The sequence below is a fragment of the Lissotriton helveticus genome, chromosome 2_2 (assembly GCF_964261635.1).
Source record: "Lissotriton helveticus chromosome 2_2, aLisHel1.1, whole genome shotgun sequence".
In the NCBI taxonomy this organism is placed as follows: Eukaryota; Metazoa; Chordata; class Amphibia; order Caudata; family Salamandridae; genus Lissotriton; species Lissotriton helveticus.
The window spans coordinates 333,223,441-333,250,678 of NC_136060.1; positions in this window are offsets into that span (position 1 = coordinate 333,223,441).

Here is a 27,238-nt window from a genome sequence, read left to right on the forward strand (position 1 = left end):
CCTTATTTTACTCGCACAAAACCATTGAAATTCGCATATATAGTTAGTTGCGCTAACTATATATCGCGCACCCGCAATCCACTGCTGATGATGTCACATATTACATCATTCATGACATGGTCAGTGACATCACTGATGACATCACTGATGACATCTCAAATGACATCACTGATGACATGACTGATAACAACATCCAGTGATTTTTTGTTTCTGTAAAGTTTAAATATGTCTTACATATTGAAGATTGAGTGGATGTGTAAGTGTCTGGACGAAGGATTTAGTAGGTGCATGACTAACTGTATGAGTGAGTGATTAAATGTGTCTCACTGAGTGCATGGGTTAGTGACTAAACTGTCTTAATTTGTGCATCATTATGTATGTTGTTCTGTAAACTGCTGCATGTGTTGATCAGTAGCTGTATGAGTAACTATATGGGTTATTGATTGATTGCCCAAGTATTTGTATGGGAGACTGAGTGTGTGTGTGGCTGGCTGGGAGGTGTGTGACTCTGTGCAGATCAATGTGTACTTGTATCAATGATTGTATAAGAAGGTAAGTATGTGTTAGTATATGTTTGAAAATGTAAGGTGCTCTATGTTTAACTGTATAGACAAGAAAATGGAAGTGTCATTGATTCTTTACATGACTGACTAGGTGAGTGAGTAACTCCATGGATGAGTGGCAGACTGTGACTGTCTGTATAGGTGTATGAGTGCATATGATAGTGTTGTAAAGATGAGTGATTGTATGTATGAATGATTGTATGGGTGAATGAGTGAAGGTGTGTGTAGACGTAGGAATCAGTGAGTGCGTATGTAGTAACTAGTATTGGTGTGTCAATGGTTTCAAAAATTATACTCTGTATTTAACACTGGGTGAAACAGAGGTTATATTAAAATGTGAGGAGATGCATTGTATTGTCACATGAATGATATCATCAGTGATGTGGTCATTGATGTCAAATGAGATGTCATCAGTGATGTCATCAGTGATGTCATTTGAGATGTCATCAGTGATGTCATCAGTGATGTCACTGACCATGTCATGAATGATGTAATATGTGACATCATCAGCAGTGGATTGCGGGTGCGCGATATATAGTTAGTGCAACTAACTATATATGGAATTTCAATGGTTTTGTGTGAGTAAAATAAGGTTTTGTAAATGCTAATTCCTAACTATATATGGTCTATAACCTATGGTTTTTTCAGTGAATTTTCAAGGTTTTGTAAATGCTAATTCCTAACTATATATGGTCTATAACCTATGGTTTTTTCAGTGAATTTCATTGGTTTTTTAACAGCTAATATCTGTAGCTGTAAAATGTATTCTTCTTTAAATCCAAAAATATATTTTATATGTTTATGAATAATTTTTTTTTTAAATATTTTTTTTTCTTCGTTCCCGCTTCGCGAATCGGGAAGCTTCCCGTTAGCTGACCTTGATGCCGCGAAATAGACCGCGAGCCGGTAAACGTTTCTTTACCGCAACTGCCGCGTTAGAAAACAACATCGTGACGCCTCCCGTCCGCATGACGTTTCGCGTTGTAGCGTGATACGTCATATGACGTGCTACGTTAGCGAACTGGTACGCGAAGCGAGTCGCAAAGCGCAGGTTTCTGGAAGCAAACCGGGAGGCCCTGCAAAGCGCTTAACGTAAACACAGCAGGTCATGTGACTTGGTAATAACACTTTTCATTGGTTCATTTCACTTTTGGTTTCCTAATGATGTAAGACTAGGTCAAATAATCTAAAATGAACACTTTTCATTGGTTGAGAACTCTTGTTTTTCCCAAATGATGAAAATCCCTCCTTCTTTCCTCACTCTGACTTTCATCATTGTGAGAGAAAGACCCTTTGTGATCACTGAGCAATGGCTTCTTTAGTAGCTTCAGCTGGTGCTTCCCCACCACCTCCACCACATCCAAGGAAGAGTGGACCACCTGCTCAAGTTATAATTCAACAAGAATAGGAAGAAGAGGAACAGGACGACGAGCACGAAGAGAGGCAGTTTTTGCCTGAGCAGCCCAGGACGTCTCACCGGAAAGAAAACTTCATTTGGCAATTTTTTAAAATTCCCAAAGGTCAGAAAAAAGTAAATGCAAGATACGTAACTTGCCTTATATGTCAAGATAGACTGTCCAGAGGAACCGAGAAAAAATACAGTTTCGGAAACTACACAATGCATCGCCATATGACTAGGTGGCATCCTAACAACTACAGTGCTGCACAGTTTCGGAACGACCTAGATAATCTCCCTATTATGGCCAGAAGATCTGTTGTACCGGAAGTAACGGGACCAGAGGGCAGGGAGATGGTGCCAAATATACAAATGAAATTTGGTGAAGTAAAACACATCTGCGTATTTTGCGATGGATTCATTTCCTACGGAGAAAGAAGCATCACTCTGATCAACAGAGCTATTGACTATCATATACAAGTTTGTACGAAACGCCCAAAATAATAAATACTTCTTTTTTTGTTTTGTTGCTCCTGTTGAGCCCTTTACAATGAATCGTTTTCATTGCCCCCTCCAAGAAAAACCCAAAAAAATATAAAACTGTTCAGAAAAATTCAAAAAAAGTAAAAAAATGTTCCGAAAAATAATAAAAAAATATAAAACAACAAAAACAATAAAAAAAAGTTCTTTTCAGAACTACCTCCCCGTTATTAAAAAATTGGTACAATATTTGGAACTGTGCCAACCTCTATTTCTCTTAGTTCGCTTCCCAGTTTGCTCGCCGGTACGCGAACCGGAAGCGAACCAAAAACAGTAAGTATAAGGGAAGGAAACAGACACTTATGTTAAAAGAAAGACAGCTATAGGGGAGTAAACTAGAGATACTATTACCCGTAATCCACTGCTGATGATGTCACATATTACATCATTCATGACATGCTCAGTGACATCATCAGCAGAGGATTGCGGGTTTTTTGGCAACGTGCCTTATCTACGGTTTAATAACGCTGCCTTTTGCTTTATATAAGTTTTCAAATTGTATGAAATATATACCAATAGGTCGTTATGAACCTTTAGGTAGTGCTTTTCTTCATGAGGTCTGGTCGCTTCCATACACATACAGATGTTTCAAAGATGATCAAGAAGTTTATCTGAATGGAGAGGAATGCACTGAGACGCCAGATCATTCACTAATGTGTAGGCACATACAGTTACACGGTTCATGCAACAAACACCGACCAAATATGGCTTGCGTGTTGCAAGGCACGCCAGTTCCTGCTATCATCCCCACGTTCAAGTTGTTGGAAAATGGTAGTTATTTGATGCTCAATAATGAAGATTGTTCTGGGTTAATTAAAAGTATTCCTTTTATCGTAACAGTAAGTGAACGGGTTATTTGCTGCAGAAATGTTCTATTTCCTCCCACACATGAACATAGGGAGTTTTCAATCTCGCCACAAATACCAACCTTGGGAGCAGATTTCAACGGCATGGCAAGAATAAGAGCTCTTTTGTCTCAGAGAGAGGTGGCCTTGAGTTCGGCCCGTGAAACTTTCGTGCTTCACATAGCGAACACCCGTACAGAGGTGCAGACCCTTTTCAATTCAGATTTGCCTTTCCATTTCAGCAAGATGGTTCGGACTTTCTCTAACGCATCCTCCACAAAGGCCCTGGCGCACTTTTTTAAAGTTGTTACCAGTGGTCTCGTGACTTCATTTGAGAAAATCTTTGGAGTCATCCCTGCTTTCTTTCATTCGATTTTTTCCACTCTGCTTCGTGGATTGCCATTTTTACTTGCATTACCAGCGGACGCTGTTGTGCTTTTTTACATTTTTAAATATGGATGTCCCTCCTATGCAACCTCCCGCCCTGCAGCTGCTGACACTGTTCCGCAATCGCATGCTAGAATATTATGGCACAATGCTGTTGGCGATATTAAGCACGGCATATGGATTATCTTTTCGATTCTCCTACTTCACCTGTGTCCAGCCTGTATTTCACTGCCTGACCTGTGATTTCGATTGGGCCATTGATTCGTGTCTCTGCGGACCGGTTTCTTCTGACGTCGACTTTAATCAGCTGATGACTCCTATCATTACTCACGAGTTGGTTTGTCCTGGCGAAAGGATTATGGCTGTGGCATTGATGCATGGACTAATTGGTCCCTGGAATTTACTGGCGGCAACACAGTCTTTCTTGGAACAGAGCTTTCTTGAAAACCCACCGAGCTGTCCTCTGATGGTGATAGAGGATCCGGTGCTGGGAGAGCACGTATGTTCTTTTCCGCTTTTAAATTGGATGGCTGAACTGTTTTCGGATGAAGACGGTGACTTCCTATTGGAGGCTGTTGCAGCTTATTTTGCATACACAGTTATGTCATAAACCTTTTTCATGTTTGATATGCTGAGTACTAGCATTTCATTGACAATTCATTGACTTATTTGTCAAGTTTTTATTATTTACCTTGCCTATTGGCTTAAGACTCGATAAAGTACTTGGCTGTTTTATTTTTCTTTAGCATTAAATTTTCCTAGTTTTTAATGCTTTACCTTGCGGACCGTCCACATATAAACTTGCAATCTGCTCTCATGAGATGGCACTTCTATTATCTTATTCAGTTCGTTTCCGGATCATGGGGAGGTGTCATCTACGTCCTGGATATCTTTACACCGTGTTAAGTTAGCATGGGCTCATTACCGGTTTAAACGCCATTTTTCCTTTTTTGCAACTTCTGCACACGACACTTAGTTGTTGCTTTAGCTTTCAACCTAGTAGTTCATCGTGGTTTACATGAGAATAATATGTTATTGCTCTACTATCTGCTTTGCTTGTTAAACTATATCTGTACAGCGAGCGCTAAAGTTTCAAGAACAACACGATACAGAATTGTTATGAGGTCTGATCTCCACGACTTCATACTCATAACATAAGTGCAACTTCTGCCAATTCTGGGCATGAGGCGGGTTTTATATTGCTTTGCCGAACACACATACACAACACTTGATGCGGTTCACATGAAGAGAGAGCTGGTGTATGCTGATGTGATTCCTTCAAATCTAAGACACTAAAGTATGGGCACGCCCTAAACCAACACAAAGAGACCTTCTTAGCAAATAATATAATATGTGTATTAGGGAGGGTGAGATATAAGCAGCCGTGGGCCGTGGAGGGAGTTACGGTGAGGCAGGGAGGCGGGGAGGGGGAGAAGCAGGGTGGAGCCCTCTCCACCCTGCCCCTCCCCCTCCCCGCCTCCCTGCCCCACCGTAACTCCCTCCACGGCCCGCGGCTGCTTATAAGTGTTGCTAACTCTTATTCATTTACAGCATGTTAACATACTGTCACCATTCGCTTTTTATGTACTAGTAACTATGCTGGTAATTTTGCTACTGATAATATGTGTACTTGTATTATCTAAGATACCACGCCTGAGAAGACGGCATTAGTAAATAAACATTTCAAATACACATGTGTTCTTCTTAACTCCATGTTCTGGTTTCTAAGAAATATATAACGACCGACTGTTCATGAGTTCCACGTATCCTGAGGTACTATAAGTTCATATTCTGGATTGTCTAAACATTGAGAGTTTGTTATATCCAATGTGACACTGTACCTAGCTTGCTAAGGGGTTTTTGATTACTAAGGTGCGTTTTGGGACACCCTAATTCGCCGAGGTTCCAATCCTCTGTCCACAGTTCTGTGTGAGAACAGAAACCCTGCGACAGGGGCACCCCCGACCCTTGCTGGAGCTTCATCACACTTGCGATACAACTCCAGCAATGCGCCACCTTTACGGCACAGATACATCACGCATCTGTGCTGTTTTTGCCCCATGATGCGCCGCATTGTAAATGCAGCACACCATAGGTGACGGAACAGCGGCACAGAATGACTAACACATCCCTGGTGATGCGCCAGTCATCATAAATCTATCCCTATGCTTCTTATCTTGTTAGAGATGAACCGCCATATGTATCATCAAAGTTTTTTGCATTTCCTAAATAGCGAACTTTAAGGAATAAATAGCGATTCTTTACCATTCCTAGTTTGCGATGAGCTATTTGCTAATTACAAATTACCCATTCATTTCCTTCATTTCCATAGGGCGGTTGGACTCACTTTTAGCTCGAACGGCTGAATGGATTTGCACGAAACTTGGCAAAATTGTAGGGACTGGTAGCCCGATGTGCCTTTGCTATGTCTCAAGATATATGCTCCAGTGGTTTTTACGAAAATTAACTTTGAAAAATATATATTGGGCTACATTGGCCTATATATATGTTGGAACCCAAATGTAGCCCAATGTAGCCCAATGAAGCCCAATGAAGCCCAATGTAGCCCAATGTAGCCCAAAGATGGCCGCCAGAGATGAAAAAAAACAAATGTAGCCCAAATATCAGCCAGATGTAGCCCAACTATAGCCCAGTGACAGAATGACCAATCAGCGTCGCAAACCTCCGTTATGCGAAGCGGAGCGCTGTTACAGATATATATCTTTTTTTGAACGTTAATTTCTCAAAATCCACTGGAGCACATATATTGAGACCTAGCAAAGGCACATCGGGCTACCAGTCCCTAATATTTTACCAAGTTTCGTGCAAATCCATTCAGCCGTTCGATTATTATTTTTTATTTTTTTTTTGCCCCGCGGGGCCCTTTTAAAACCTCCACATCAAACCTAGGGGGTCAGCGAGGATCTACTATTCCCCCTTATGGTCATTTGCCCCTTCGCTTTCGCCTCCTCTTGTCTCTCGATCCTACCGAGAGACAAGATGGCGGCCGCTACGGACTGTTTGGAATGTTGACAGACGCCGGAGAACCAATCAACTTCGCTTCACAAAGCTCCGTTGCGCGAAAAGTACGCGTCCTGGAGCGCTGCCCGGTCCGCTGTTACAGATATATATCTTTTTTTAAACGTTAATTTCTCAAAATCCACTGTAGCACATATATTGAGACCTACAAAAGGCACATCGGGCTACCAGTCCCTACAATTTTGCCAAGTTTCATGCAAATCCATTCAGCCGTTCGGGCTAAAAGTGAGGCCAACCGCCCTATGGAAAACTCAATGTTAAAAACACGTTTTGGGACCCCCCTTTTTTCTCGGCCCCCCCTTGACGAACCCCCCCCAAATTTTCAAGGGCTGCTCAGAAACAAAATGTGCCATTTTCCTGAAAATTTCAGCCAATTCCGTCCACAAACGCCAAAGTTATTAGACATAGAATTTTCAAAAATCCCATAGAGAAAAAATCCTAACTATATATACCTACTGGCGACCGCCAGTAGGTAATATATATATATATTCACTGAAAAAACCATAGGTTTCACACCAGTTATAGTTAGCTGGAAGTGTTACTCGCATAAAACCATTGAAATTCCCACGTTATAGTTAGTTCGACTCACTTTAACTTGCGCGTGCAATGCACTGCTGATGACGTCACATATTACATCACTCATGACATGGTCAGTGACATCACTCATGACATCACTGATGACACCATCCAGTGAATTTGTGTATTTTTCAAAAATAATTATGTGTTATATATGTATATGTAAAAGTTGATGGAAGAATAAATGTTTAAATAAGTGTCTAAAGGGATGTTTTTTTTCAAAAAAATTGATTGGTTAACTGGCTTATTAAGTATATCTTAGTGAATACATATATTAGTGAGTAATGTTTAAATATTTAAATATATGTATTAGTGTTTCACTTTATGTATAAGTGGCTGCATGGTTTGGTGAGTAGCTACATGTGTATGTATATGGGTTGGAAGTTTTTTTTGTTTTAGTATCTGTATGAGTGTCTGTATGGTTTGGTGGGGGTATTACTTAGCACATAGATGCATGTATGTGTTTTGAAAACAGTATATGTGCAGGACTGTATGGGTGGATGAGTGTGTATATGTGTGTGTTAGTGAGTGAATGACTGTCACTAGTGTGATTATCAGTACCTACATATGTTTTAATCTAGTATATGTGAATATTAATGTACATAAGTGAGTATATGTGAGAGTAAGAGATTGTAAGAGTTCCTGTTTAAATAAGTATGTTTTTCTATAAGTGATTGTTTAAGAGAGTAAGTATGTGTAAGTTTCCTTAGAAGTAAAGTGGTAGTGTGTGTATAGCTGTATATGCAAATAAATGGATGTTCAAGAGTTTATTTGCATGTGTGAGTATGTGTGTGAGTAACTTTTGGATGACTGTCGGTGTGTAACAGGATGTATAGGTGTATCACTACATATGATGAGCGAGTATATGTATGAGTGACTATATAGAACTGTTGGTGAATTAGTGCATGTGTATATAGATGGTGGAATTATTGAATTGGTTGTTGTAAGTGGTATGGGTATCTTCATTTTTTTCAATATTTTAGTTTCTATTTTTGAATATTTGTTTCAAGGGTTACATTACAGTGAAAGGAGGTCTGTCACTCTGTCACAAGGATGTTGTCATCAGTGATGTCATGAGTGATGTCACTGACCATGTCATGAGTGATGTAATATGTGACGTCATCAGCAGTGCATTGCACGCGCAAGTTATAGTGAGTCCAACTAAATATAACGTGGGAATTTCAATGGTTTTATGCGAGTAAAACTTCCAGCTAACTATAACTGGTGTGAAACCTATGGTTTTTTCAGTGAATTTAATAGGATTTTTAAATGCTAATTCCTAACTATAACTGGTGTAAAACCTATGGTTTTTTCAGTGAATTTCAATGGTTTTTTAATAGCAAATCTCTATAGGTATGAAAAGTAATATTTTTTATAACGAATTTTATATTGTATAATTATGTAATAGTTTTTTGTTATTTTTTTTTTTAATTCTTTTTAAATTTTTGGCCGGAGCGCTCCCGGGGCGCGTACCGATGCGCTCACCGGTAATCGCAGTGTTACGGCGCGCCCCGCGGCGCTTACCGGTGAGCGTCCCGTTAGCGCTATTGCCGCGTACGAAAACAACATCGTAACGTATCGCATAGCCGCCTCCGCGTGATACGCACGGCATAAGCGCACCCGGAAGCACCCACGCGCATACGAACGCGCTACGTAAGCGCCCCGGGGCGCGCCCCGGGGCACGCAGCATAAGCGCGTCAGATCATGTGACCTGAAAATAACACTTTTCATTGGTTGCTAACAGTTTTTTTTATAAAGAATGAAATCCCCACCCATTTCCTTCACTTCTTCTTTCACTTTTGTGACTGAAAGACCTGCCTTTTTGCTCTCGGTTCTTTGTTGGATATCTTGGATTATCATGGCTGCCAGACCATCCAGCAGTGAAGATGACTCCAATGAATTCATCGATGAAGAGCCTCCTCAGCCAAAATACAAAGAACATTTCATCTGGAAATTTTTTTCCATACCTGATGACCAGAAGAAGGTAAATGCTCCAAAAGTGGAGTGCAGGATCTGTCACACAGTCCTGTCACGGGGTGACCCCACTAAAAAATATTCTTTTGGGAACTCCACAATGATTCACCATGTGGAGAGAAGGCACCCCCAGAATATTGCCCGGGAAAGTGTCAGGGCTCTGGCACAAGAGGTTCCCAGTGATGGGGCCTCTACATCAACCGGAGGACGAACAACATCGGTGAGGGGGAGATCACAAGAGCTGGTTCCGAACATTCAGCCTGCAATTAACAAAGGCGTCCTTAAATGCTGATACTGTGATCAGCTACTTTCCTGTGGGGAACAAAGTGTTCTGCTCATGGTTCGAGCATTGGAGAACCATCGCTGCCGTTCCCAGCCCTAATTTTTTATTTTTTTTTTTGCTCCTGTTGAGCAGTTTCCATTCCCTGTTTTTGTTTTTGTTCTAAAAAAAGAAAAGAGGAAAAAAAAAAGTTCTTTTCAGAACTACCTCCAATTCTCATCAAAGAGCTATATTCTTAAAAAAATTCAAAAGAGTAAGTGAAGTGGAGTGCATTGATAAAGGAAAGGAAAATGAGTAAGAAAGAACAGAAAGGTATGAGAGGAGAAAGGAAGTGAAGTAGGGGGACTAAAAGAAGGTGAGTGTTGGGAACGAAAGTAAGGAGAAGGAGAGTGAACATGGGGAATGTGGTTATTTAAAGAAAATGTAGAAAAGGAACGGGGGTGTGGAAGGGTAAGAAAAGATGCATTGCTGGATTTGCATAATTTTTGTGACACACTCCAGCAATGCATCACTTTTGCGCTTACAGATACGTCTGAAATACTGACGTATCTGTAAGTCCTTGCGACATAATACATCATATATTTAATATGACGCATGACTAGAAGACTGAAGGCCTCATTTATGAGGCCATGCGTCACTTTTACGCCACCGGTGCGTCACTTTTTGTGACGCACCAGTGCTGTTAAAAATGCACCTTATTGAGTCATATTTACAAAGTGACGCATCTAGGTAGATGCGTCACTTTGTAAACCCCTGCGCCACATTATACCTACGTCAGGTGTAATGTATGCAAAAGGGGTGTATTGACGCAAGAAAGGGTCGTAGAGGTGAGCGTACCGGGTGCTCCCCCCCCCCGCGAAAATCAAAAAAAAATTAGTTTTTTTTGCCCCGCGGGGCCTTTTATGCCCCCCACATCAAACCTAGGGGGTCAGGGGGGGTCTACCCTGCCCCCTTTTGGTCATTTCCCCCTTTGTTTTTGCCACCTCTTGTGTCTCGATCCTACCGAGACACAAGATGGCGGCCGCTCCGGACTGTTTGGAATGTTTACAGACACCCGAAAGCCAATCAGCTTTCCGCGCGCGAACTCGCGTAGCGCGCTGGTACGCTTCCCGGTGCGCGTACCGGGGCGCGCCTATAGATATGTATATTTTTTTTAACCTAAATTACTCAAAATCCACTGGAGCGCATATCTTGAGACATAGCAAAGGCACATCGGGCTACCAGTCCCTACAATTTTGCCAAGTTTGGTGGAAATCCATTCAGCCGTTCGGGCTAAAAGTCAGTCCAACCGCCCTATGGAAATTAACATGGGGAAAACACGTTTTGGGACCCCCCTTTTATCTCGGCCCCCGCTTGACAAATCCCCCCCAAACTTTACGGGAAGGAGCGGAGCGTAGGGGGCCATCTTCTTTGAGAATTTCGTGAAGATTCGTCCACCGGCGCCAAAGTTATTCCCAATAGAATGTTGCGGATTTCCTATGGAAAACAATCCTAACTATAACTACCTACTGGCGACCGCCAGTAGGTAATATATATACATATATATATATATATAACACTTTCCATAGGTTCCTAACAGTTTTTTTAACAAAGAATGAAATCTCCACCCATTTCCTTCACTTCTTCTTTCACTTTTGTGACTGCAAGACCTGCCTTTTTGCTGTCGAATCTTTGTTGGATTTCTATCTTGGATTACCATGGCTGCCATGATCAGCAGTGAAGAAGAGACAGAGGGATTTCTTGATGAAGAAGTTCCTCAGCCGAAGATATATATATATATATATATATATATATATATATATATATATATATATATATATATATATATATATATATATATATATATATATATATATATATATATATATATATATTCACTGAAAAAACCATAGGTTATAGACCATATATAGTTAGGAATTAGCATTTAAAAAACCTTATTTTACTCACACAAAACCATTGAAATTCCATATATAGTTAGTTGCAGTAACTATATATCGCGCACCCGCAATCCACTGCTGATCATGTCACATATTACATCATTCATGACATGGTCAGTGACATCACTGATGACATCATCTAGTGTCTGTGTGTTTTTGTAAAGTTTAAATATGTTTTACATATTGAAGAATGAGTGGATGTATGGAAGACTGAGTGTGTGTGTGGCTGGCTGGGAGGTGTGTGACTGTGCATATCAATGTGTACTTGTATCAGTGATTGTATAAGAGAGTAAGTATGTGTTAGTTTATGTGTGAAAAGTATGGTGTTCTGTGTTTAACTGTATAGATGAGGAAATCGAAGTGTGATTGATTCTTCACAGGACTGACTAGGTGTATGAGTGCATATGATAGTGTTGTAATAATGAGTGACTGTATTTATGAGTGATTGTATGGGTGAATGAGTGAATGTGTGTGTAGACGTAGGAATCAGTGAGTGCGTATGTAGTAACTGGTATTGGTGTGTCATGATGTCATCACTGATGTCATTTGAGATGTCATCAGTGATGTCATCAGTGATGTCATTTGAGATGTCATCAGTGATGTCATCAGTGATGTCACTGACCATGTCATGAATGATGTAATATGTGACATGATCAGCAGTGGATTGCGGGTGCGCGATATATAGTTACTGCAACTAACTATATATGGAATTTCAATGGTTTTGTGTGAGTAAAATAAGGTTTTTTAAATGCTAATTCCTAACTATATATGGTCTATAACCTATGGTTTTTTCAGTGAATTTTCAAGGTTTTGTAAATGCTAATTCCTAACTATATATGGTCTATAACCTATGGTTTTTTCAGTGAATTTCATAGGTTTTTTAATAGCAAATCTTTATAAAAATAATACATTTTAAATCTAATTTTATATTTTATAATTTTTTTATTTTTTTTTAATATTATTTTTAGTGCGCTCCCGGGGCGCGGACAGGTGAACGCACGGGTAAGCGCAATCTGGCGGCGCGCCCCGAGGCGCGTACTAATGCGCGTCCCGGAAGCGCTATTGTCGAGAACGAAAACAACATCGTGACGTATCGCGTAGCCGCCACGCCTTGCGTCATAAGACACGTATCGCGTAGCCGCGAGATGCGTCTTATGACGCACCGCGTAAGCGCACCCGGAAGCGCATACGATCGCGCAACGTAAGCGCCCCGATGCGCTTACGATACACGCCCGGGACGCGCCCCGGGCGCGTAGCGTAAGCGCGTCAAACCATGTGACTTTAAAATAACACTTTTCATTGGTTCAGAACTTTTTTTTTTCCAAATTGTGTGAAACCCACCCATTTCTCTCACTATTGCTTTGTACTTGGAGAGAGCAAGAGCTGTTGTGTCTACTCTATCTCCTACTTTTCTGATCTCCAGCAATGGCTGCAAGAGAGTCATCCAGCAGTGATTCAGAGGGATTTTTGGATGAGGACCCTCCTCAGCAAAAGAAAAAAACCCATTTCATTTGGAAATTTTACGACATCCCAGAAGGACAGAAAAAAGTGAACGCTCCCAAAGTAACATGCAAAATATGTGGGAGTAGTTTATCCAGAGGCAATCCTCTGAAAAAATATAGTTTTGGCAATGCCAATTTGATCCGGCATGTCAAAAGAAGACACCCTAACAACTTTGCCAGGGAGAGTGTCAGAGAGCTGGCACGGAATGTACCAACAGATGGCGGCAGCACCTCCACTGGTGGAGCAACACCTTCGGGACCACCCCGTGGAAGAATGATCCCTAACATTCAGCCGGTGTTTGCGGGCATCAAATTTTTGTGCGCAGAGTGTGACGAACTGCTCTGCTATGGGGAGCAGAGTGTTGAACTGATTGCTCTAAAGAAACAGCAACACCGCTGCTCTTCCAGTCCCTAAATTTTCAATTTTTTTTGCTCCTGTTGAGCAGTTTTGCAATCCTTGTTTTTGTTTTTCCCTTGAAAAAAATACAAAAAAAATATAAAATTGTTTTAAAAAGTCTAAAAAAATATAAAACAAAAAAAACAAAAAAAAAATATATATAAAACAACAAAATGAAAAAAAAAGTTCTTTTCAGAACTACCTCCAATTTTTAAAAAGAAGCTTTATTTTTTTTAAAGTCTGTCATTTTTAATCTCCATGGTACGCTCCCCCGTACGCTCCCCGGTGCGCGTACCGGGCGCTCACCCCCGCGAAAATCGATTTTTTTTTTATTTATTTTTTTCACCCGCGGGAGCCTTTTATGGCCCCCACATGAAACCTAGGGGGTCAGGGGGTGTGTACCCTGCTCCCTCTTGCTCATTTCCCCCTTTGATTTTTGCCACCTCTTGTGTCTCAATCCTACCGAGACACAAGATGGCGGCCGCTGCGGACTGTTTCGAATGTTTATAGACACCCGAGAACCAATCAGCTTGCCGTGCGCAAGTCGCGTGGCGCGCCTGGAGCGCTCTCCCGTACGCGTATCCGGGAGCGCTCCAGGCGCGGATCTAGATATATATCTTTTTTTGAACGTTAATTTCTCAAAATCCACTGGAGCACATACATTGAGACCTACAAAAGGCACATCGGGCTACCAGTCCCTACAAATTTGCCAAGTTTCGTGCAAATCCATTCAGCCGTTCGGGCTAAAAATGAGGCTAACCGCCCTATGGAAAACTCAATGTTAAAAACACGTTTTGGGACCCCCCTTTTTTCTCGGCCCCCCCTGGACCAACTCCCCCCAAATTTCCAGTGGCTGCTCAGAAACAAAATGTTCCATTTTGCTGAAAATTTCAGCCAATTCCGTCCACAAACGCCAAAGTTATTAGACATAGAATTTTCAAAAATCCCATAGGGAAAAAATCCTAACTATATATACCTACTGGCGACCGCCAGTAGGTAATATATATATATATATATATATATATGTATATATTACCTACTGGCGGTCGCCAGTAGGTATATATAGTTAGGATTTTTTTTAATAGGGATTTCTGAAAATTCTATGTTGAATAACTTTGGCGTTGATGGACGGAATTGGCTGAAATTGTCAGGAAAATGGCACATTGTGTTTCTGAGCGTCCCCTGAAAGTTTGGGGGGGTTTCGTCAAGCGGGGGCCGAGAAAAAAGGGGGGTCCCAAAACGTGTTTGTAACATTGAGTTTTCCATAGGGCGGTTGGACTCACTTTTAGCTCGAACGGCTGAATGGATTTCCACAAAACTTGGCAAAATTGTAGGGACTGGTAGCCCGATGTGCCTTTGCTATGTCTCAAGATATATGCTCCAGTGGTTTTTATGAAAATTAACTTTGAAAAATATATATTGGGCTACATTGGGCTATATATATGTTAGAGCCCAAATGTAGCCCAATGTAGCCCAATGTAGCCCAATGTAGCCCAAAGATGGCCACCAGAGACAAAAAAAAACCAAATGTAGCCCAAATATCAGCCAGATGTAGCCCAACTATAGCCCAGTGACAGAGTGTCCCAGAGTGTTCTAAAGAACAACTAGAGCGCTAACAGTCTTACTTATGACAAAAGTATGGCACACCTGAAGTCATCTTGATTGGAATAAAGTGGTAACACTTAATACATTTAATTTGAAAAGGAACAAAATGAGGGGTTTCATTTTGCCATAGAAATGTTATATATATATATATATATATATTACCTACTGGCGGTTGCCAGTAGGTATATATGGTGCACAGACATAATATCGACTCCAAAATATCGTTTGGACAGAATATCGAGTCAAAAATATCGTTTGGACAAAATATCGACAGGACAGAATATAGACAGCCAAAATATCGTTTTTAAGGTAAGTGAAGTAATATCGACTGTAAATAATATAGAAAGTGAAAATATGTAAGTATATAATATAGATAGTAAAAAAAATTGTTTTTATTTTTAGGGTTCAGGGTCAGTTTTGGGTTTTTGGGTAAAGGGGTATTTTTAGGGTTCAGGGTCAGTTTTGAGTTTTTGGGTAAAGGGGTATTTTTAGGGTTCAGGGTCAGTTTTCAGTTTTTGGGTAAAGGGGTATTTTTAGGGTTCAGGGTCAGTTTGGGGTTTTTGGGTAAAGGGGTATTTTTAGGGTTTAGGGTCAGTTTTCAGTTTTTGGGTTAAGGGGTATTTTTAGGGTTCAGGGTCAGTTTTGGGTTTTTGGGTAAAGGGGTGTTTTTAGGGTTCAGGGTCAGTTTTCAGTTTTTGGGTATTATTTTATTATATTTTGTTACTATATATATATGTTTTAATAAATATGAAATAAAAAAATATTTATTTAACTTTCATTAATTATTTAATTATTATAAGTTAATTTAAGTAATTTTAAGTATATTTTAGTAATTAATTATCAATATTAATTTAATTTAACACTGTTTTTAGTAAATACGATATTTTTTACAACTATATTTTTGTAAACGATATTTTTAACTCGATATTTTTGTACTTACCTGTTTGTAGATAGAAACTCGATATTTTGACTGTCGATATTTTGTCAACGATATTTTTGATGGTCGATATTCTGTCCCTCGATATTATTTCAGTGATCCGGTATATATAGTTAGGATTTTTTTGAATAGGGATTTCTGAAATTTCTATGTTGAATAACTTTGGCGTTGATGGACGGAATTGGCTGAAATTTTCAGGAAAATGGCACATTTTGTTTCTGAGCGTCCCCTGAAAGTTTGGGGGGGTTACGTCAAGCGGGGGCCGAGAAAAAAGGGGGGTCCCAAAACATGTTTTTAACATTGAGTTTTCCATAGGGCGGTTGGACTCACTTTTAACTCGAACGGCTGAATGGATTTCCACAAAACTTGGCAAAATTGTAGGGACTGGTAGCCCGATGTGCCTTTGCTATGTCTCAAGATATATGCTCCAGTGGTTTTTACGAAAATTAACTTTGAAAAATATATATTGGGCTACATTGGGCTATATATATGTTAGAGCCCAAATGTAGCCCAATGTAGCCCAATGTAGCCCAAAGATGGCCACCAGAGACAAAAAAAACAAATGTAGCCCAAATATCAGCCAGATGTAGCCCAACTATAGCCCAGTGACAGAATGTCCCAGAGTGTTCTAAAGAACAACTAGAGCGCTAACAGTATTACTTATGACAAAAGTATGGCACACCTGAAGTCATCTTGATTGGAATAAAGTGGTAACACTTAAAACATTTAATTTGCAAAGGAACAAAATGAGGGGGTTCATTTTGCCATAGAAATTATGATTAGTGCTGAAGAAAGAAAAATTAGGGCACATTTTGAGTGACTTCTCAAATCCTCTTATATTTCATTAAAATAATTCTGATATGCAGTCTCCCAAGATGGCCACCAGAGACAAAAGAGCCCAAATGTAGCCCAAATATCAGCCAGATGTAGCCCAACTATAGCCCAATGATAGAATGTCCCAGAGTGTTCTAAAGAACAACTAGAACGCTAACAGTCTTACTTATGACAAAAGTATGGCACACCTGAAGTCATCTTGATTGGAATAAAGTGGTAACACTTAATACATTTAATTTGAAAAGGAACAAAATGAGGGGTTTCATTTTGCCATAGAAATGTTATATATATATATATATATATATATATTACCTACTGGCGGTCGCCAGTAGGTATATATAGTTAGGATTTTTTTGAATAGGGATTTCTGAAAATTCTATGTTGAATAACTTTGGCGTTGATGAACAGAATTGGCTGAAATTTTCAGGAAAATGGCACATTTTGTTTCTGAGCGTCCCCTGAAAGTTTGGGGGGGGGGTTTCGTCAAGCGGGGGCCGAGAAAAAAGGGGGGTCCCAAAACGTGTTTTTAACATTGAGTTTTCCATAGGGCGGTTGGACTCACTTTTAGCTCGAACGGTTGAATGGATTTCTATGAAACTTGGCAAAATTGTAGAGACTGTTTGCCCGATGTGCCTTTGCTAGGTCTCAAGATATGTGCTCCAGTGGATTTTGAGAAATTAACGTTCAAAAAAATATATATATCTGTGACAGCGTCCCGGTTAGCGCCCCGGTTCGCGTACCAGACGCGTAACGGAACTTCGCGAGGAGAAGCGGATTGGCTCTCCGGTGACTGTCAACATTCTAAACAGTCCGGAGCGGCCGCCATCTTGTCTCTCGGTAGGATCGAGAGACAAGAGGTGGAAATAAATGAAGGGGGAAATGAATGAAAGGGGGCAAGGTAGACCCCTCCTGACCCCCTAGGATTGATGTGGGGGCTATTAAAGGGCCCCGCAGGGCAAAAAAATAAAATACATTATTTTTCGATTTTTCGCGGTGGAAGCGCTACCCGGTACGCGAACCGGGTAGCTCACCGGTAGCGTAACGGGAGTCCGCCATCTTGTGTTTCGGACGAATTTAGTCACAAGATGGAGGATAAACAATGTTGGGAATGGGTATAAGGGGGCACAGGAGACATATCCTGACCCCCTAGGTTTTCTGAGGGTGGCTGAGGAGGCCCATATATGTAAAAAAACAAACCTATTTTTTTCAAATTTTCGCACAGTTAGCGCCCGGTCCGCGCACCGGGTAGCGTTCAGGAAAGCGTAACAAGGGGAAAACCAAGGGAAATAGTAAAATAATATTTTAGAGTGCTTTGAGGTAGGGTAGCTCTGAATAGAGCTGTTGTGTTGTGTGGGTGATGTAAGTACCAACATGTAGGTACCAATGAAGAGTCTAAAATTCAATGTACACCGTCTCCTCTGTAGATAATTTGTATGTTCTAATATGGGTTATTTAAATGTAAATGTGTGGAAAAGTACTTCATGCTTTAAAGCAATTGTATTTTTGAACTGATTGTTCTTTCCTCTTAGTCCTCCTCTTTGTTTTTTTTTCCCCACACTCTTCTTCAGCATGATAGTTGATAAATTCGTTCCCTCAAAAAATGTATATACATAAAAAAATTATATTAAATACATATAAAATATATTTTTCCTTTAAAAGAAGAATACATTTTACAGCTTTTGATATTTCCTATTAAAAAACCATTGAAATTCACTGAAAAAACCATAGGTTATAGACCATATATAGTTAGGAATTAGCATTTACAAAACCTTATTTTACTCACACAAAACCATTGAAATTCGCATATATAGTTAGTTGCACTAACTATATATCGCGCACCCGCAATCCACTGCTGATCATGTCACATATTACATCATTCATGACATGGTCAGTGGCATCACTGATGACATCACTGATGACATCTCAAATGACATCACTGATGACATCACTGATGACAACATCTAGTGACTGTATGTTTCTGTAAAGTTAAAATATGTCTTACATATTAAAGAATGAGTGGATGTATAAGTGTCTGGATGAAGGATTTAGTAGGTGCATGACTGACTGTATGAGTGAGTGATTAAATGTGTCTCACTGAGTGCATGGGTTAGTGACTAAACTGTCTTAATTTGTGCATCATTATATCTGTTGTTCTGTAAACTGCTGCATGTGTTGATCAGTAGCTATATGAGTAACTATATGGGTTATTGATTGGTTGCCCAAGTATTTTTATGGGTGACTGAGTGAGTGTGTGGGTGGCTGGGAGGTGTATGACTCTGTGCATAGATGTGTGAGCAGTTGATTCACTAGATGTATGGGTTCAAAAGTGCATGTGGAAACAGCTGAATGGGCGGTTGACTGTGTGCATGAGTGTATTGGTGAGTGAATGGATATCTCAGTGCTACATGTCAAAGTAAGTACATATGTAAAACACAGTACATGTGAGAGTTGACATATATAAATAACTGTGCATAAGAGCCAGTGAATGTGTGAGTGGCTGTATGGATCATTGTGAACTTGTATCAGGGATTGTATAAGAGAGTAAATATGTGTTAGTATATGTTTGAATAAGTAAGGTGTGTATAACTGTATAGTTGAGGAAATGGAGGTGTGATTGATTCTTTGCATGACTGACTAGGTGTGTGAGTAACTCCATGGATGAGTGACAGTCTGTGAGTGTCTGTTTACACTGAGTGTATCTAAGGTTATATTAGAGTCTGAAGAGGTTCATCGTATTATCACATGAATGATGTCAACAGTGATGTGATCAGTAATGTCAAATGAGATGTCATCAGTGATGTGATCAGTAATGTCAAATGAAATGTCATCAGTGATGTCATCAGTGATGTCATTTGAGATGTCATCAGTGATGTCATCAGTGATGTCATTTGAGATGTCATCAGTGATGTCATCAGTGATGTCATTTGAGATGTCATCAGTGATGTCACTGACCATGTCATGAATGATGTAATATGTGACATGATCAGCAGTGGATTGTGGTGCGCGATATATAGTTAGTGCAACTAACTATATATGCGAATTTCAATGGTTTTGTGTGAGTAAAATAAGGTTTTGTAAATGCTAATTCCTAACTATATATGGTCTATAACCAATGGTTTTTTCAGTGAATATATATATATATATATATATATATATATATATATATATATATATATATATATTACCTACTGGCGGTCGCCAGTAGGTAGTTATAGTTAGGATTGTTTTCCATAGGGAAATCGCAACATTCTATTGGGAATAACTTTGGCGCCGGTTGAGGAATCTGCCTGAAATTTTCCTCAAATTTGCCTCGCGCCGCTTCGTTCCTTCCCTGAAAGTTTGGGGGGGATTGGTCAAGCAGGGGCCGAGATTTCCCTATGTTAATTTCCATAGGGCGGTTGGACTGACTTTTAGCCCGAACGGCTGAATGGATTTCCACCAAACTTTGCAAAATTGTAGGGACTGGTAGCCCGATGTGCCTTTGCTATGTCTCAAGATATGTGCTCCAGAGGATTTTGAGTAATTTAGGTTCAAAAAAATATATATATCTATAAGCGCGCCCCGGTACGCGCACCGGGGAGCGCACCCGGCGCGCTACGCGAGTACGCAAGCGTAAAGCTGATTGGCTCTCAGGTGTCTGTCAACATTCCAAACAGTCCAGAGCGGCCGCCATCTTGTGTCTCGGTAGGATCGAGACACAAGAGGTGGCAAAAACAAAGGGGGAAATGACCATAAGGGGGCAGGGAGACCCCCCCTGACCCCCTAGGTTTGATGTGGGGGCTATAAAAGTGCCCCGCGGGGAAAAAAAAACGAAATTTATTTTCGCGGGGGGAGCGCCCGGAACGCGCACCGGGGAGCGTACCGGGGAGCGTACCATGGGTCTGCATGATTAAATAAATATATTTGAACCTTTTACAATCATGTCACCTGTGTTTCCTCAGATTAGGAAGTAGATTGTGCAGATGAGGTGAGGTATGTCCAGGGGTGCAAAGGAGGTGAGGCCTGTGTCCATGAGTGCAGTGGAGAGGACTCACCTCCTCTGACCCTTGGACAAGACTCACCTCCTCTGTGCCCCCTGGACAGGCCTCAATGTATTGGGTATAATTGATGGTAACAGGGTGCAGATGAGGTGAGGTCAGACACTCACCTTCTTTCAGTCCCCCTACTTCACTTCCCTTCTCCTCTCGTCCCTTTCTGTGCTTTCTCACTCATTTTCCTCTCGTTTATCAATGCACTCCACTTCATTTACTCTTTTTCATTTTTTTAAGAACACAGCTCTTTGATGAGAATTGGAGGTAGTTCTGAAAATAACTTTTTTTTTTCTTCTTTTTTTCTTTTTTTAGAACAAAAACAAAAACAGGGAATGGGAAACTGCTCAACAGGAGCAAAAAACACAAAACAAAATTAGGGCTGGAAACGGCAGCGATGGTTATCCAATGCTCGAACCATGAGCAGAACACTTTGTTCCCCATAGCAAAGTAACTTATCGCAATATCTGCATTTAATAACGCCTTTATTAAAAGCAGGCTGGATGTTGGGAATCTGCTCTTGTGATTGCTCCCTCCCTGATGCAGTTTGTCCTCCGGTTGAAGTAGAGGCCCCATCACTGGGAGCCTCTCGTGCCGGAGCCCTGACACTTTCCCGGGCAAAATTCCGGGGGGTGCCTCCTCTCCACATGGCGAATCATTGTGGAGTTTCCAAATGAATATTTCTTTGTGGGGTCACCCCGTGACAGGACAATGTGACAAATCCTGCACTCCACCTTTGGAGCATTTACTTTTTTCTGATCAGCTGGAATGGAAAAAAACATCCATATAAAGTGTTCTTTTATCTTCGGCTGAGGAACTTCTTCATCAAGAAATCCCTCTGTCTCTTCTTCACTGCTGGATGCTCTGGCAGCCATGGTAAACCAAGATAGAAATCCAACAAAGATTCGACAGCAAAAAGGCAGGTCTTGCAGTCACAATAGTGAAAGAAGAAGTGAAGGAAATGGGTGGGGATTTCATTCTTTGTTAAAAAAAACTGTTAGGAACCTATGAAAAGTGTTATTTTCAGGTCACATGACCCGACGCGCTTACGCTACGCGCCCAGGGGCGCGCCCCGGGGTGCGTAGCGTAAGCGCGTCGGGGCGCTTACGTTGCGCGATCATATGCGCTCGCGCGCTTCCGGGTGCGCTTACGCCGTGCGTCATAAGACGCATCTCGCGGCTACGCGATACGTGTCTTATGACGCACGGCGTCGCGGCTACGTGATACGTCACAATGTTGTTTTCGTTCGCGGCAATAGCGCTAATGGGACGCTCACTGGTACGCGCACCGGGGTGCGCCGCAAGACTGCGCTTACCGGTGCGCTCACCGGTACGCGCACCGGGACGCTCCAGGGCAACAAAAAAAATACGTAAATAAATAAAAAGAAAATAGTATTACATAAATCTACAATATAGGATTTATTATAAAATAGAAATTAGCTATTAAAAAACCTATGAAATTCACTGAAAAAACCATAGGTTTCACACCAGTTATAGTTAGCTGGAAATTTTACTCGCATAAAACCATTGAAATTCCCACGTTATAGTTAGTTGGACTCACTATAACGTGCGCGCCTGCAATGCACTGCTGATGACGTCACATATTACATCACTCATGACATGGTCAGTGACATCACTCATGACATCACTGATGACACCATCCTTGTGACAGAGTTACAGACCTCCTTTCACTATAGTGTAACCCTTGAAACACATATTCAAAAATAAAATATAAAATTTACAAAAAAATGGAGATACCCATACCAGTTACAACAACCAATTCAGTAATTCTACCATCTATATACACATCCACTCATTCACCAACAGTTCTATATACTCACTCATACATATACTCACTCATCATATGTAGTGATACACCTATACATCCTCTTACACACCGACAGTCATCCAAAAGATACTCTCACACATACTCACACATGTAAATAAACTACTGAACATCCATTTATTTGCATATACAGCTATACACACACTACCACTTTACTTCTAAGGAAACTTACACATACGTACTCTCTTAACCACTTGGATGCTAAGGGTGGTACCTGATGATCAATGTAATTTCCATTGAAGTCAATGGAAACTCCATGACGAGCTGAGCTCGTCATGAGCGTCGAAGGGGTTAAACAATCACTTATAGAAACACATACTAATTTAAACAGGAACTCTTACAATCCCTCACTCTCACATATTGTGGAGAAGTGTGGCTCACCGGTTAGAGGAGGCAGACCCTGAAGCAGAGATCAGACCCGGGACCAGGGTTCAATTCCCGACGCGGCAGGGTCTTGAGCCCAAATATCCACGGACTCGATAATTCTTGTTTCGGTGCCTTCTCGAATCACGGGTTCACACTCTGCAGCTCTGGGCATTAGCTTGCTTAATCTCCACTACGGCCCCCCCGCGGCGGGATGCCTGGCTTTCACCTTGGGGATGCCCAGTACGGGTATCTCACAGGGAAGAAAGCCAGGACGGGTTCCCAAGGCAAGCGCCGAGATGCCTCCGGGTAATCGAGCGCTATATAAGAACGCATAATAATAATAATAATAATAATATACTCACTTATATACATCAATATTCACATATACTAGAATAAAACATATGTAGTTACTGATAAAGACACTAGTGAGACAGTCATTCACGCACTAACACACACATATACACACTCATCCACCCATACAGTCCTCCACATATGCTGTCTTCAAAGCACATACAAAGAGAGAGTCAGTCATTCATGCATCTATGTGCTAAGTAATACCCCCACCAAACCATACACACACTCATACTGATACTAAGAAAAACATCTAATAACCCATATACATACACATGTAGCTACTCACCAACCCATGTAGCCACTTATACACAAAGTGAAACACTAATACATATATTTAAATATTTAAACATTACTCTCCAATATATGTATTCACTAAGATACACTTAATAAACCAGTTAACCAATTAATTTTTTTTTTAAATCCATGTAAACACTTATTTAAACATTTATTCTTCCATCAACTTTTACATATACATATATAACACATATTTATTTTTCAGAAAGACACACATTCACTGGATGGTGTCATTAGTGATGTCATGAGTGATGTCACTGACCATGTCATGAGTGATGTAATATGTGACGTCATCAGCAGTGCATTGCAGGCGCGCAAGTTATAGTGAGTCCAACTAACTATAACGTGGGAATTTCAATGGTTTTATGCGAGTAAAATTTCCAGCTAACTATAACTGGTGTGAAACCTATGGTTTTTTCAGTGAATATATATATATATATATATATATATATCTCCTATAAACTGCCAGAATTTTGGCCCTACATGTTCTTATTTATAACACTAGTTGAAATAGAGATAGAGCTTCTTGGGCGATATAATCCACGTGGCTCCCCTAATGGAGTACTGTACCCACTGGGGCTACAAAAAAAAGTATGGCTAGGGAGTGGAGGATGTAAGGTCTCCAAAGCCCCGGGGACCACCACTCCCCTGGGCCAGTCCCTGTAGTGTTCCGGGGTGTCCATCCCGCCCTCCCATAGCAAGGAAATCTGTTCTCTCTTTCAAAATCAAGATCAAATTGCTTTACCACTTGGGGAGTTGTATGTTAGTAGCTCGTAATGTGGAAAAGTAATGCCGAGTCCCAAACGCGTACAAGTTGTGCATCAAAGGCGCTGGAGTCGCACACCCTACAGATTATGAGTCGTGCATCCAGCGGGTGCACACCAGACTTGTAATTTTACCGTAAAAAAATAGCCACCATTAGTAATTTCTAATGTCTCCGGGGACCCTATCCCCGGGGTCTTATAACAAATGTTGGTGACCGTGAGGGGAGTTACAATGCCCCTATGGTCCCGCCGGCGTCCTGTGTTCTTCGGGAGTCAGCATTTCTTTTCTGCAAGGGGAGATGCTAACTTGTATGTGGAAATGCAATCTGCTTTTTATTTTGAAAGTGAGAACAGATTTCTCTGCTCTGTCTTTCAAAATGCAAACAAAGTCTGCTATGGGAGGGCGGAAGCCATGAGATACCCACCCTCTCAAAGCAAACAGCAGTGTTCCGGCGGTAGGCACCCCAGGACACTGCATGAGTCGGCCGTCAGCGTTGCGGTCTCCAGGGCTCTCGAGGGTTCTAGGCATAGGGTCACGCAGTCTGTCTCTCACAATACACAAATTTCTGAGGGTGGTGGTTCCCGGGGCTTGAGGGGGGTCGTTGAGGGCCACACACTTCTAATTTTTTAGGGGGGGCCTTGGACGCGAAAGTGGTGCAAGGGGGTTGTAAATCTGGTACACAGTGTTTTGTTTTAGTTTGCTTTCCTTTTTGATCTTGTAGAGGTTCCAGGGTTAATATAACGGTTTTTGTACAGCCAGGACCTTTCAACTCTACCCCCAAATGGATTTCTGCCTGTTACCATAGTAAAAGTTCATGGAATACTTAAATGAGCACAGAGGTTATAAGTTCACCACACTATGTTAGTAATGGAAAAAAGTTACTGTGATGGAGTTTTTAAACTTTTCCATAGGAACCGTTAGTCGTAGGTATAGACTCTGGTAAAGATCTGGTAAAGAGTTAGCCTCAGAATTATACTTCAAATTATAAATATCATTTCTATTGGGGACCGCTTACCCCCCCCCCCCAAAAAAAGACATATATACTTTTTTTAATTAACTTTTATTAAAACAATATATAACTGGAAACGTAACTTAAAGATAGCAATACAATAAATAACTAGAAACATAACTTTAACAAAACATTATATTAAACAAAATGTGATATGGAGTCCAATAGAAGTACGGGCGCATCCTATATTTTTAACATTGTGGCGGGCGGTGCCTGCCACGTTGTTCTTTGAAATGCTGGGGGGTACCATAGGTGCCCCCCATGTGTACCCCCCAGCCCCCTGAGTCCCTGGGGGCCCGCAACGGGCCCCCAAAGCAGACTCCGCATGCCTTTCCATGGCGGCAATGACGCCACGGAAAGGCATTGGAAAATGCCCATACTAATATGGCTGGCGGTGTCTGATAGACACCGCCACCATAGAGAACCATTTTCCGCCCGGTCGCAAAGCGATCGGGGCTGAAAAGCGGCGGACGGTCTTTCCGTGTGCTGCGGACCCCCCAGCCATAATAATATGGCGGGGGTTCATTCCGGCACGAATGGCGGGCAAGTCGCCCCCGCCAGGCCGGCGGTGGCTACAGCAAGCCTGGCGGGGGAGATCCGTCCACCATCCTAATGGGGGCCTTAGTGTTTAAAATTAGATCGATGTGACTAAATGAGGTCAAACATTACAAGTCAAATTAACAGTTGAAGATATTAATGTGTGCAGTGTGCCTGATACATTTCACTTGTCTAACAGGCTTGCGTTCAAGCGGTGTCTGTATGGAAGAGCCTACTGCGTCAGATTTACATTACAGATCAACAGGTCTTTAAAATGATTCAGAGAAGAGACAGAATTAGGTGAGAGATCAAGGCATTATGCAGGACAATATTCTTTAGGGCTTATTTACAAGACTCTTGCGCCAGTTTTGTGTTACTTTTCTCATATTGAAAGTGACGCAAAAGTGGTGCAAGGGGCTTGTAACTAAGGTCTTTCATTTATAAAGCATTTAATCTGAGGCATTGTATATCTAGGTCGCTCTGCTTACCTTGTGTAAACACTGTGGCCAACAGAGTTCACAACTTGAACTCAGCTTTGGTTAGTCACGGCACAGTGGACAACAGCGTTCATAACTTTAAAAGAGAAAGAGAAATGATGTGAGAGGGAGAGAGGGAAAGAGAGAGAAAACCACATTAAACCTGTGAGAGAGTGAAATTTATAGATGGAGCAGTTAATAGTGGAGAAAATACTCGTAGCTCACCTTTTGCCTTGTTTGTGTTTCCAAGTATGGGCTGGTTCATAGTGCACCCTCCAGTTTAGTGATCTGAAATATAGTATATAGAGTTAGTCATAGTATAATACATACAAAAGCGGCGTAGATTTGTCTCTCAGACTGTTGTAATCTATCTATTGTCACTGCTCGGAGGTAATTGTACATTCGTACACAGTAAAGCTGCTGCACACTACCCACTCTCTCCTTTCACAGATGACTTTTCGTTGTTTCGGAAAGAAGCTTTTTTGCTCACCTTGTGCCATTGGCGTGATTCAAAGAGGGTGCACCACGTGTCGTTGCAGCCTTATCAGACATTGTTACGGTGGCCACGCATCATCGCAGAATCCTCGAACGTTGAGGTTTAGACGTGTTGAGCGGAGGGGACGCCAATTTGTGAAACACAACCTATAAGATAAAAAGGAAGTTAACATTGTGTGTAATTTTTCTATGAAAGGAGAGAGGAAGTGAGAGAGTGATTGCAAGGAATATTCGCAGCTCAACTTTCTGTCACCAGT